Genomic DNA, 13,800 nt, shown 5'->3' with positions numbered 1-13,800 from the left:
CGCCAGCTCTCTCCCTCCGCTTCCACTCCACACTGTCACCCGTAAACACAGAAACTTTGCTCTCAGTGGCTCCCAGATTTAACAGATCCCTGCACCCACTCATGGTGGGGACAGATCACCAGACAGAGAGGGAGTGAGAGAGAGAAGACAATCTCCCAGAAAGGCGAGGCAGAGCCAATTACACAGGGAAGCAGTAGAGCCGGGCCACGCAAGAGAGTGTAGTGATGCCAGGAAGCTTTGGGGGGGGGTTGGAGTTGGGGTTGCACACTCTGTACACAGCACACCCCTGAACTCTGTATGTAGCATACTCCTAAACTCTGTACTCTGTACGTAATGCACTCCTGAACCCTACACTCTATATGTAGCACACTCATAAACTCTGCACTCTGTATATAGTTCATCCCTAAACTCTGCACTCTGAATGTAATGCACTACTGATTTATGCACTCTGTACATAGCATAATCCTGAACTCTGCACTCAGTACGCAACGCACTCCTGAACCCTATACTCTGTACATAGCACACCTCAGATACAACTGGCCATTTGATGGCAACCATACTGCTGATGCGACTCACGATAAAAATGAGTTTGACATCCCTGGCTTAAGGAATTGTTAGATCCACCATTGGCTTTTGTCAACCTGCAGTTTCCCTGTTTGTGAGTTTTTACCCTCACATCCTATCCATTTCTCACATGTCAGACAGAACAGGAAATAAGGGGAAGTCACCCCAATGGCAACACAGATGGCCAGGGCTATTTTTAAACCCTGGTAGGCCCAGGACTAACATCTCATGGGTGGCCCTCATCTCATCTCATCTTCCCACAACATAAAACATAATTTTATACTATATATAGAAACAGGGACCATTGGAGCTTCATGGAACTTCAAGTCCAGGAGGTTTGTTTCTCTCTCCCTTCTTTCACAGTGCTACAGTATCTCACAAAAGTGAGTACACCCCTCACATTTTTGTAAATATTTTATTAAATCCTTTCATGTGACAACACTGAAGAAATTACACTTTGTTACAATGTAAAGTAGTGAGTGTACATTTGGTATAACAGTGTAAATTTGCTGTCCCCTCAAAATAACTCAACACACAGCCATTAATCTCTAAATGGTTGGCAACAAAAGTGAGTACACCCCTAAGTGAAAATGTCCAAATTGGGCCCAATTAGCCATTTTACCTCCACGGTGTCATGTGACTGGTTAGTGTTACAAGGTCTCAGGTGTGAATGGGGAGCAGGCCTCGCCATGGTCGACCAAAGAAGTCGAGTGCACGTGCTCAGCCTCATATCTAGAGGTTGTCTTTGGGAAATAGACGTATCAGTGCTGCTAGCATTGCTACAGATATTGAAGAGGTTGGGGGTCAGCCTGTCAGTGCTCAGACCATACGGTGCACACTGCATCAAATTGGTCTGCATGGCTGTCATCCAAAAAGGCAGCCTTTTCTAAAGATGATGCACAAGAAAGCCCGCAAGCAGTTTGCTGAAGACAAGCAGACTAAGGATATGGGTTACTGGAAGCATGTCCTTTGGTCTGATGAGACCAAGTTTAACATATTTGGTTCAGATGGTGTCAAGCGTGTGTGGTGGCAACCAGGTGAGGAGTACAAAGACAAGTGTGTCTTGCCTACAGTCAAGCATGGTGGTTGGAGTGTCGTGGTCTGGTGCTGCATGAGTGCTGCTGACACTGGGGAGCTACAGTTCATTGAGGGAACCATGATGTCAGGGCTGGGCTCAGCCCTTCCTTCTCTAAGCTGGCCGCTTAGCTGTCGGCTAATTGCCAGCTCTTACTGTATCTCTCCACAGTGACTCCCCTGTTGATGATATCCTGCTCATCAGTCCTGCCTTCCTAAGCCATCCAGCCCAGATGATCTCTGCCTTCGCCTTGGTCACATCTCTAGAGACGTTCTCCTGTGTTCCTGTTAAAGTGGAAGTAAACCCTCAGCAAAAAAACAAAAAACCCTGTAAGACAAAGGCATAACTAGCTAGTATGCATAGCATACTAGCTAATTATGTATTACTTACCTCTGATCAAAGCCCCCGCATCAGTCCACGTCTCCCCCTCCGACCGCCGACATGTTGTCACGGCTCCGGCGCTGTGATTAGCCGGAGCCGCGTTGACATCACTCCTTGCATGCGTGCGGGAATGTCACAGTACAACTGAAGCAACGGCATATAGCGCCATTGCTTCAGTTGTCTTAAGTGCGCATGTGCCGCATGACCTCGGCACATGCAAATACAGGGATATCTCGTAAACCGTGCGGGTTTAGGAGATATCTTTGTTAGCTACAGGTAAGCCTTAATATAGGCTTACCTGTAACATAACGTTGTAAACAAGGGTTTACAACCACTTTAAAGACTTGCTTGGCTGACATTCCTTCTGGCTCCAGATCCTGCTTGCTGTTCTACTACGCTCATCTCTGGCTCCCTGACGTTTTGGCTTGTCTGACTATCCGTTCCGGTTCCTGAACTCTGGCTATGTTTTGACTATATTTACTCTGTTTACCTTTTTTATTATTATTAAACTAGTGAGATTTCACTGTAATTCTGTCTCAGTCTGATTCATGGTTTCTGATGAATGCCAACATGTACTGTGACATACTGAAGCAGAACATGATCCCCTTCCTTCGGAGACTGGGCCGCAGGGCAGTATTCCAACATGATAACGACCCCAAACACACCTCCAAGATGACCACTGCCCTGCTAAAGAAGCTGATGGTAAAGGTGATGGACTGGCCAAGCATGTCTCCAGACCTAAACCTGATTGAACATCGGTGGGGCATCCTCAAATGGAATGTGGAGGAGCGCATGGTCTCTAACATCTACCAGCTCCGTGATGTCGTCATTGAGGAGTGAAAGAGGACTCCAGTGGCAACCTGTAAAGCTCTGATGAACTCCATGCCAAAGAGGGCTAAGGCAGTGTTGAAAAATAATGGTGGCCGCACAAAATATTGACACTTTGGGCCCAATTAGGACATTTTCACTTAGGGGTGTACTCACTATTGTTGCCAGCGGTTTAGACATTAAATTTGCTGTCCCCTCCAAATAACTTAACACACATAACACTGTTATACAAGCTGTACACTCACTACTTTACATTGAAGCAAAGTGTCATTTATTCAGTGTTGTCACATGAAAAGATATAATAAAATATTTCTAAAAATGTGAGGGGTGTACTCAGTTTTGTGAGATAATGTATGTGCCGCCTAGCAGAGGATTTATTAAGCTCAATAAACTAAAATGGAAAAGTTACAGTTACATAAGTTATAACACCACATCTTATTTTAACTTATGATAATTTTCTCTTAATGTTTATTTCACAAACATAAATATCACCAGGATGTGTCGTCTTTATTTTTCCACATAAAATGAAAGCCCCATTTTCTTATAAATCATTATTTTATCTCCTGAAGTGTTATTTGATCACAAACTCAATCCACTTCTTTTTCTTCTTTTCTTTATTTATAGCTGTTTAAACTCTATGTTATAACCAGCCTGAAACTGGTGTTATTTTAAGGGGTAATAGCCTGTGTGGCAATCTTTGTAAATTGACTTTTACATTGATTTTTATCAATATAAAGCATTATGATACTATTGTAGTGCTAAAATACCACTACATACAGGGCAGGCCTAATAATGCATGTTACATATCTTTGTAAATTGAAATGTAAGAGATATGAGGTCAAAAAAAGGTGTGGTATCAAGGAAATACCTGAATTAGAGAAAAAAACTTTGTGCATTGAGCCAATTATGATAATATTTAATATATTTATTCCTATAATATTTATTATATATTTCTTCCTTTTATTTTCACATGCCTTTATCGCTGTCTTGACTCTCATGAGCTTGTCTGCACACCGATGTACTAAAGGCAAAGAGGCTCACTTTGTAAGGGAATTTGCCCTTTGCTAAGGAATTTTCCCCAGAGCTAAGTGAATACGGATCGGATGATGGAAGTTAGTTAAGATTGAGCCATTTCTTGTCCAACTTCATTGTGTGGCCATGTGTCTTTTTTAGAGGTCGAAGATTAAAACGTTTCCTTCCAATGCTAGAGTTGCCATTTAAATATTTGTATATCGCTATCGTATCCCCCTTAAAGTGGTTGGAAAGCCTAAACATATTTTACCTTAATGCATTCCTTGCAGTAAGCTAAAAAATGTTTAGGCATTAGTATCCCCCTTTGCCTCCACCTATACTTACCTGAGCCCTCATTCTATCCATCGCTGTGCATGTCTGCAGGTCTTCTCTGCTCACTTGCTGGTGTCTTGGGCTTTGCTGAGGCAGCGGGAGCCATTAGCTGCTGCAAATCAAAGCCAGTGACAAAGGAGCAGGAGGATGGGCCGAGTCCTGCTGTCTATGTAAATAGAAGTAGACAGTGAGACTCTGGAACAAGCCCACATGAGTGCCCCCATTGAAAGTGGTATCCTACAGGGCACTTTCCAGAGGGTAGGAACCAGGAGCACTGGCAGGAGACCCGAGAAAAGGAGTTTTGGGGCCGCTCTGTGCAATGGTAAGTATAAATATAAAACAAGGGATAATATCCTCGCTAAAATGTATCATGAGTATTAAACTATGAATAGAGCAGCTGACAAAAAATACATTAATTGCAGTGTATCAAAATATAATAAAGTTCAATTGCAGCACTGAGGGTAAGAGACTGATGAGGAGATGATGGATACAGGTGAACGTAGAAATGAAGAACCTCTCACCAACTTGAGTGTATATAAAAAAAACACCACCATGCTATCAAATATATCTTCTTACCAGAAACAGGTGAATAACAAGCATATGGTATATGACTCATCCAAACACTTTAGGCAGGTAATATCATCAATTCGGTCATCATGTTCACAACCGGGAGCTCGTAGATCCAGCGGGTTTAAGCCTTGAAATCTCACGTCTAACAAAACTCCCTCTCCAGTTTGGGGTGAGACGATCAATGGCTAAGAAAACTGTACCTGTTTGATCTTTGTTATGGCACTCAACATAGTGTTTGAAAACACTATGCTTGGGGAAACCATGCCTGATATTACCCAAATGTTCGTTGATAGCTCTAGTAGTGCGGCCAACATATTGAAGGCCGCATGGACCAATTATCAGATAAACCACATTTAGAGAGGTACATGTGATGAAGGTATCAATTTTATAAGATTTACCCGTGGCTCGTGAATTGAAATGTTCAACAAGTCTGTTTTTAATAGTGTTGACAGTACAAATGCTACATTTCTTGCAAGGAAAAAAAACTTTCAGTTTCTGAAAAAATGATATCCTATTTGGGACATCGAGGATGTAGGGTGCCACCTGTAGTCTAAGTGGAGGAACACCCCGGAAAAACACATCAGGATGATCAGAAAGAGCTGGCTCCAGCATCCTATCATTTTTCAGTACCTTCCAGTGCTTGGATACAATCTTCTTAATATCCCTATGCTGACGTGAATAGCTGGTAATGAACGCATAACCAAATTCTTTCTGAACTCTATTGACCTCAGTAGCCCCAGTCAATAGAAGAGATCTATCTGAATGGCCAACTTTGGTAATTATCTCATCTAGGTTATCAGGAGCATAGCCCCTGTCAATGAACCTAGATCTTAAGATCCTTGACTGTTTAATATAATCTTCATAGACAGTACAGTTCTTTCTAATACGGATGAATTGGCTCTTAGGGACTCCCTTCAGCCAAGAAGGATAATGGCAGCTCTTACTGCCAATATAACTGTTCCTGTCCTGTCTGATGTTATCGAATCCAGTCCACTAATGATTGGCCTACCTGAGGGATTAACTGGATTTTTGTGGACTTTGGGAAGATAATAGATGATTGGTATTCTAGGTCCCATGGGTAAAAGGAACAATTTCTCTTTTTATTGAGAATATCATTCTTAAAGCCCTCATCTATCAATTTCCCTAGATCCTTTTTATATTTACCAGTAGGATCATTAGGAAGAGAAACATACGTTGCCTCATCAGAAAGTATTTTCATCATTTCTTCTTTATAAGCAGATTTATCAAGTACAACAATGCTGGCCCTTTTATCAGCGGGTCAGACAATGATGTCATCTCTATTTTTGAGGGATTTCCTTGTCAAAAGAAGTTTATTGAGTATACAATGTTATAAAGATACATAAAGTAAGTTTACAAGGATCTATAAAGTAAGCTCATTGTTTTACAGTAGGGTTTATATAGGTAAATATCATGAAATTTCAAATATTAAACATTGGGTTCACGTAAACCTAAATTAAAGATATATATCATTTCCTTAGTTACTTTTGTAGGTATTTAAATGATTTATACCTACTATACATATTGTTTACAAGTAGAGTGTATATAGATCAAATAAATTCTGATAATGAGCTTTAATCGTAAGGTGAAGAAAAGGAAAGAGAAAGAAGAAAAAGGGTTGAAAGGTAGAGGTATGGTCCACAAGGTTGTCCCGCTCGTCAGTTTATTATTCTTTTTAGTTCTCTTTGAAGCCTTAGAATGGGTGTCTCTGTAAGTCATTTAATCTGTTACCATGGCAACAGGACAGAGTCATTGAAGTTTGACAAGAACTGTTGTTTTATCCAAGGATGCCAAAGTTTTTCAAATTTTGGAATTTGATTTTGATCGATGGCTACCATCTTAGCATGGGACATTGTATTATTCATTCTGTGAATTGTTTCTGCTAGTACCAATGTAGGAGATTTCCATGCCTTGGCCACTGTTTGTTTTGCAGCCGTTATTAGTTAGATCATAAGTTTGAATTGAGAGAGTGTTAACCATTCCGGTTTTAGATTAAGTAAAGTTAAATATGGATCTGGTTGTATTATTTTTTTAAATATTTTAGATGCAATCACGAAGACTTCCTTCCAGAAGGTTTGGATTACTGGGCACGTCCACCATATGGGTAAATATGTGCCTATTTCTGGGCATCCTCGAAAACAAAGAGCTGAGGTATTAGGTGAATATTTTGCCACTCTAGCGGGTACAAGGTACCAGCGAGTTAGGACTTTATAATTTGTCTCCAGTGCTAAGATGTTGGGTGAAGATGACTTAGATGTGAGCCATATGTTAGACCAGTCCGTGTCTTCTAAAGTTCGTCCCAGGTCCTCCTCCCACCTCTGAACGTAAGAGGGTCTATTAAGATTTGCTACTCCATATAATTGATTATAAAGTGATGAAATTGTACCTTTAGCAAATGGATCTTTTGTACAGATTGATTCAAAAATGGATAATTGGGATAATGGTGTATCCCCCTTTAGGAATGGTGTATAGAAATTTTTGATTTGGAGATATCTAAATATCTCAGAGTTTGGTAGATCATATTTTTCTCTAAGCGATGGGAATGAAAGGAATGATTTAGATGCTATGAAGTCATTTAGTGTCTGAATGCCTGATGTTGTCCAAGCTTTAAAAGAATTTGGGTAGATCCATGCCGGATAAAAGGCCGGATTTCTGATAAAAGAAAGGAGAGGATTGTGTGGAGATTGTAACTGATATTTGGTTTTTAGTTTATCCCAGAGAGATAAGAAGTGTTTAGTTATGGGATTATGAATTTTAAAGCGGTCTTTAGGATCAAGCCATAATAAATTTGATATTAATAGAGGGTCATTTTCTGAAGCCTCTATAAATACCCATAATGGGATTTCCTGTTTTGCATGGTATTTGGACAGACTGGCCAAATGTGCTGCTCTGTAGTAGTTAGTAAAATTAGGGTATCCCAGACCTCCTTTATTTTTGGGAAGATGTAGTGTGTGTATAGGTATACGTGGTTTAGAAGAGCCCCATATAAACGAAGTTGCTCTTTTTTGTACTATTCTCAAAAAATAGGAAGGAATTGGAATAGGGAGGACTCTGAATAGATAAAGCAATTTGGGTAGAATAGTCATTTTGATTGCATTAATCTTCCCTATCCAGGATAAAGGAAGTTGCGACCATTGTTTTATTAGATTTGTGATCTGTCTTAATACAGGAGGATAATTGGTTGAGAATAAATCAGAATGAGATGCTGTTAAATGAATTCCAAGATATGGGATTGATTTTTCTGCCCATGTGAATGGGAGTGCAGCCCTAGCCGGGATCAATTCCATGTTTGTGAGTGAAATATTAAGCACTAGGCATTTCTTAGGATTAATCATAAGGCCGGATAGGGCTGCAAATCCATCAAGAGCTGGTATTAAGTTAGGACCAGAGACCTGTGGTGATGATAGAAAAAGTAATATATCGTCTGCAAATATACATAATTTGTGTGTAATACCTCCTACTTCAATGCCAGTTATAGTTTGGTTTGTTCTGATGTATTGGGCCATGGGTTCGAGTATAAGGGCAAATAATAAGGGAGATAATGGGCAACCCTGTCGGGTACCTCTTTCGATATTAAAGGCTTCAGATTTGTATCCAGCATATTTTATATAGGCTTTGGGTTTATTATATAATGCTTTGATCCATGTTAAAAAGTGGGGTCCAAAACCCCATTTTTGTAATGAATATTGCATATATTGCCAGGATACTGTGTCAAATGCCCTCTTAATATCGAGAGATAGAAAACATAAAGGGATTTTCCGTTTTTTAGCAATATGTGCCAATAACACTGCCCTGCGTATATTATCGCCTGCCTGTCTATTTGGCATGAAGCCTACTTGATCTCTATGTATTAATTTTCCTATAATGCTATTGAGGCGTTTTGCTATTATTTTTGCTAATAATTTAATATCGAGGTTTAACAGAGAGATAGGCCGATAATTCACACAGGAAGTATCATCAGAAAGGGGTTTTGGGATCATACAAACAATTGCCATTAGTGTTTCTTGCCGAAAAGAATGTCCATCTAGAAGTTTGTTAAAAGTTTCAGTGAGAATGGGAGAGAGTATTTCTGAGAATGTTTTATAGTATAAAGCCGAGTAGCCGTCTGGGCCTGGTCTTTTGTTAAGTTTTAGGTCTTTTATGGCGTTAGCAACTTCATCTATAGTTATAGGCTCATCCAAACTGCTTTTTTGATTCTGAGATAACACAGGTAAGGTTATTTTTGAGAAGAAGGATTCAGCCTCTGTAGGATTAAATTCATTGTTTGTCTTGTATAAAGTTGCGAGATGTGAGTGAAATTTATGGACTATTTTAACTGGATTACAAGTGTAAACATTTTTTGATAATTTCAAACGTATTGGTTTGAAAGATTTGTTAGTTGAATTTAATGCCCGAGCCAAATATGTACCTGGTTTGTTTGTATTCATGTAGAAATTGTGTTTGGAGCGTTTGAGGGATTTATCAACTGACTCAGTGAGAAATAGATCGTATTCCAATCTAGATTTTTCCAGATGAGATTTTGTACTCTGGGATGGATTATCTTGAAATGATATGTAGGCTGCATTAAAATTGAGTTCTAGTTTTTTTGCTAGATTTTTGCGTTCCCGTTTAAATAGTGCCATTTGTCTTTGTATTGTACCACGCAAGACAGGCTTATGAGCTTCCCACAGTGTTATTGGGGAGATGTCTGTTGTATTATTAATTGATATGTATTCCTTTAAAGCTTGTTCAATGGCCATCTGATGTAGTGGGTGTTTGAGCATTATGTCCGGTAAGTACCACGTTGGGTCATGCGCTTTTGGTATGGCTGAGGCTATAGTGGTGTATACTGCATTATGGTCAGACCACGGAATCGGAATTATATCTGATGCAATAATTTCTGGTATCATTCCTATTGTTAGAAAAATATGATCTATTCTGGTGAAGGTTTGATGAGGGTGCGAGAAATAAGTGAATTTCTTTTTCATTGGGTTACTTTCTCTCCATGAATCTACCAGATTGTATTTGGAAAGAAGTTGAGAAAAAGGTAATCTAGAGGTTATTTTGGATGGTGTAAAAGGTGATTTATCTAGAAATGGGAGGAGGACCTGGTTCGAATCCCCACACATTATCACTGTTCCTATTTTGTGTGTATTAATCACTTGTAATATATGTGAGAGGAATGGTGTAGGTTGTTTGTTAGGAGCGTAGTAGGAAATCACCGTGATTGCTGTATCCATTATATAACCCATGAGTATCAGGTATCTACCTTCTGGGTCTTTAATTTCTGATAATAAGGTGAATGGTGTGGATCGGTGAAATGCAATTAGAGTTCCCCTTTGCTTGGTACAGGCAGAAGCCGTGTAAATTTGTTGATAAAAAGGAGAAATATATTTTGGAGTAGAATCTTTGGTGAAGTGTGTTTCTTGGAGGCATACTATGTGAGCCTTCTTGTTATGGAAAGTACGGAAGGCTTTGGTCCTTTTTTGAGGGACATTTATTCCCTGAACATTCAGGGAAAGTATATTCAGTGGTGCCATGGCAATAGATCAAATAGTTTTGACTTACTTTTTGTGATGCAGAGCTGACTGCGCAGATCAACCTGTGTGGACTGAAGAGATGAATAGATAGAAAAGAAACCAGTGAATTCTGGAGTAAAGAGTAAACAAAAAACATATGAGATTAGATGATACATTGTATAAATTATTTTTTGCAAGTAATCACAATTTACCCGTGAAAGAGAATAAATATCCCTCTCAGGGGAATAAGTGCCTTCGTCACACTCCCACATAATATGGTTGGGAGAATGAGGAGGGCTAATGGGGGTACACGGATCTTCCGCTTACAGGAGAGAAGTGCTATGTCAAAAGACATCAAAATGATGTTTCATTAATTGGAGTGCAGAATATAGTTTTTGTTGAAATTATTTATTCCAGGGTGGTTGTATATGGTTAGTCTTGCCCTAGGCTAAATAGTTCATTTAGAAAGGTACTGTTAATAACTTTGGTATTGATGAAGATAGTTTGAATTATTTGGGGATTTTAACCCTTTTAGAGTAAACAATTACATATTTTATTCATATGTAACTGTTTAGATATGTTAACTCATAAAATTGAGGTTGTATTGCTTCAGATTAGAATAAACAAAAACATAATTCTAGGAACTAGTTAGGTAATAATATATTTGTTTTAAGAAAAGAAGGAAAAAGCTTCCATTACTTCTGGATTATTGAACATATTTGTCCTAAAAAGTAATAAATCTATTGTTATTACCTGATAATATATAACTGAACAAGAATTTCCTTATTTCACTTATATATTCTAAGGCTATATGAATCAGAAGTAATAAGAAATATAACTGGAATGTAACATGATCCCACACAGTGTGTGACTATCAGAATGCAGTTACATTCAGTTATAAATACAGGTTTTTTATAGAGAACCATCTCTTAGTATAATAAATGAAGAGATATCAGGAATTAGGATGTCAGTCCATTGAATCTTCTTGGTCCGTGGATGATGTGGCATAACGGCCTCTTTTGTGAGAATGATGATTCCCATTTTGTTCTGAAATTTTCTGGGTGCTGCCTGAAGGTGAAGATGATGCCATTCTTCTGCGTGTGGGAGTGTTGCTGCTTGTGGGTTCTGTCAGATTTAATTTTAAAAGGGTTTGTTGTAGTTCATCTGCTGATCTGCTTCTGTAAATTGTACCTTGGTAGTTAAATCTGACTAAAAAGGGGAAGCCCCATTGATACATAATGTTGTGGCGTTGCAGTTCCATTAGTTGGGGTTTCATGGATCGTCTTTTAGTAATAGTAAGTTGGGATAGGTCAGCAAAAATTTGATAATTGTGTCCTTGAAAATTAAGTTCCTTTTTTTCTCTTGTAGCAATTAGTATTTGTTCTTTCGTTCTGTAATAATGAAATTTTGTGATTATATCACGTGGGGGTCCATCTTTCTTTTTGGCTGTGAGGGCTCTGTGTACTCTGTCCAGTTCTAAACGTTCAATAGGGATATCTGGCTTTAGTTCTTGTAATAGAGCAGTAATAGTAGATTGCAGGTCTGTCACAGTTTCAGGTATTCCCCTTATGCGCAAGTTTGAACGTCTGGCTCTATTTTCGTAATCTTCGAGCTTAGTTTGAAGTATTAAATTCTCTTTTTTTAATTGTTCCAATTCTGTTATATTTTCTTGGGTTGTAATTTCAATTTCATCCATTTTTATTTCTAAGGCTGCGGTGCGGTTTCCCAGCTCTCTTATTTCTTTGGTTAGGGTTTTTGTTATTTGGTCTGAGGTTTGTTTTAAAGCCTTATGAAGCATCTTTTCAAATTGTAATAATATTACTGGGGATACTGAGGAGGCTTGTGGAGAAGTTTGTGAGAGGATTTGTTCTGTATCTGACTCAAATGGAGAGTCTTGCTGTGACATTTTCTGTCTGTGAGAGCGCCCTGATGCTGTATCTTGTGAAGTGACTGGAGCTGCTTCAGCTGAAGTGAGTGCCTGTGAGCTCTTTGTGAGGTGATTTTTATTTCTGCCACGGTTTCCTCCCAGTACCATATTTCCTGCCCAAACTTTCACAGTTTGTTCCCTGGGGCAAAAAGGTTCAAATGGATACCTTTTGAGCCTGCAGGCTCCGCTTTGTCCTTCTCTTCTCTCCTCAGCGGTGTGGAGCTCTAACAATGCATGTCTGCTCTGCTAGGCTCCCCCCCTATTTTTGAGGGATTTCAACCCACCAATAAATTTCCTGTTGTTGTAACATTTTTTTATTTTGAGATTATCCAGATATTTAAGGGCCAGCTCCTTGAAGACTGCAATGGAAGGAGCAAGGTTCCCAGGAGGGTTGAAAAGAGAGGCATTCGACAGCCCAAAATGTCTAATAGACCCTGCATCCACCACAGACCCCTGTGTGGGTTTGGAGAAAAGTCTCTTATCGTTGTTTTTTCTGATGTATTTCTGTACATCTATAAATGCCCTGAGTTTACTTAATGGCTTATCTGGAGCAAACTTAAGACCATGATTCAAAACAAATTTTTCATTGTCATTAAAGTGGGGTTCCACCCAAAAAAACAAAAATACCTGAAAAATTCTAAAAAAAAACAAAAAAAATTTGGATATTTTTTTTTTTTTACTTACCTCTAAATGCCTGTTGCTAGGTGGTCCCTCGTAGTCTGCCTCTTCCTTTGCCTGGGCTGAAGACATCACTTCCCCCTCGGCACAGGAAGGGCTCGGCTCTGCTCCCTCCCTCCTGTCAATCATCTGGGACCCATTACAGGTCCCAGGTGATTGAGCGGCCAATCACGGCGCGCGGTGCCGCTCGCGCATGCGCAGTGGGCGCCAGGCTGTGAAGCCACAGCCCGGCGCCCACAGTTGAAATGCCGGCGCCGACGAGCGGAGGGGGGGGAACGAGCGGGGCTTCGATCCCCCACATCGCTAGACCCAGGGACAGGTAAGTCTCCAATTAAAAGTCAGCAGCTGCAGTATATGTAGCTGCTGACTTTTAATTTTTTTTTTTTTTTAATGGACCCCCTGGGTGGAACTCCTCTTTAAGTTCACATTTACTTAGGTTAAAAGTACCCTGATCTTTTACACCCTTCTCCTCTTTCTGTCTGTGCCGCCTCCCCCCTCTGGTCCCTTTTTTGGCTCTACATCTCTCTTGTTCTTTTGTGGTCCCCTTGGAAAAAAAAGAAGAAGAAGACAATGGTGGTGTAAGTATAAACCTGTTAACAAAAAAATAGTTACAACAACTTTAAGTGATGCTTCTCTAGGGACAATAACTTTAATGTTTGTAATTGTTCTTTATAACTGAGGCCCTCCAGCTCTCTTATTAGCTTTGTTGCCCTTCTCTGGACTCTTCAAAGACATCATTCCTAAGGATTGGTGAAGTGGACAGCATACTGAAGATATGGCCAAACCAGAGTTTTGTAAAGTGGTAGAATTATAGTTTTATCTCTTGAGTGAATACCCTTTTATGCATGTTAATAGTCTGCTTGCATGCTATTGCTGAGTCTGTCATTTACTAGGACCCCCAGATCCTTTCCCATTCT

Source organism: Aquarana catesbeiana, linkage group LG03, assembly GCF_042186555.1.
Source record: "Aquarana catesbeiana isolate 2022-GZ linkage group LG03, ASM4218655v1, whole genome shotgun sequence".
NCBI lineage: Eukaryota > Metazoa > Chordata > Amphibia > Anura > Ranidae > Aquarana > Aquarana catesbeiana.
Note: the sequence above shows the minus strand (reverse complement) of the source record.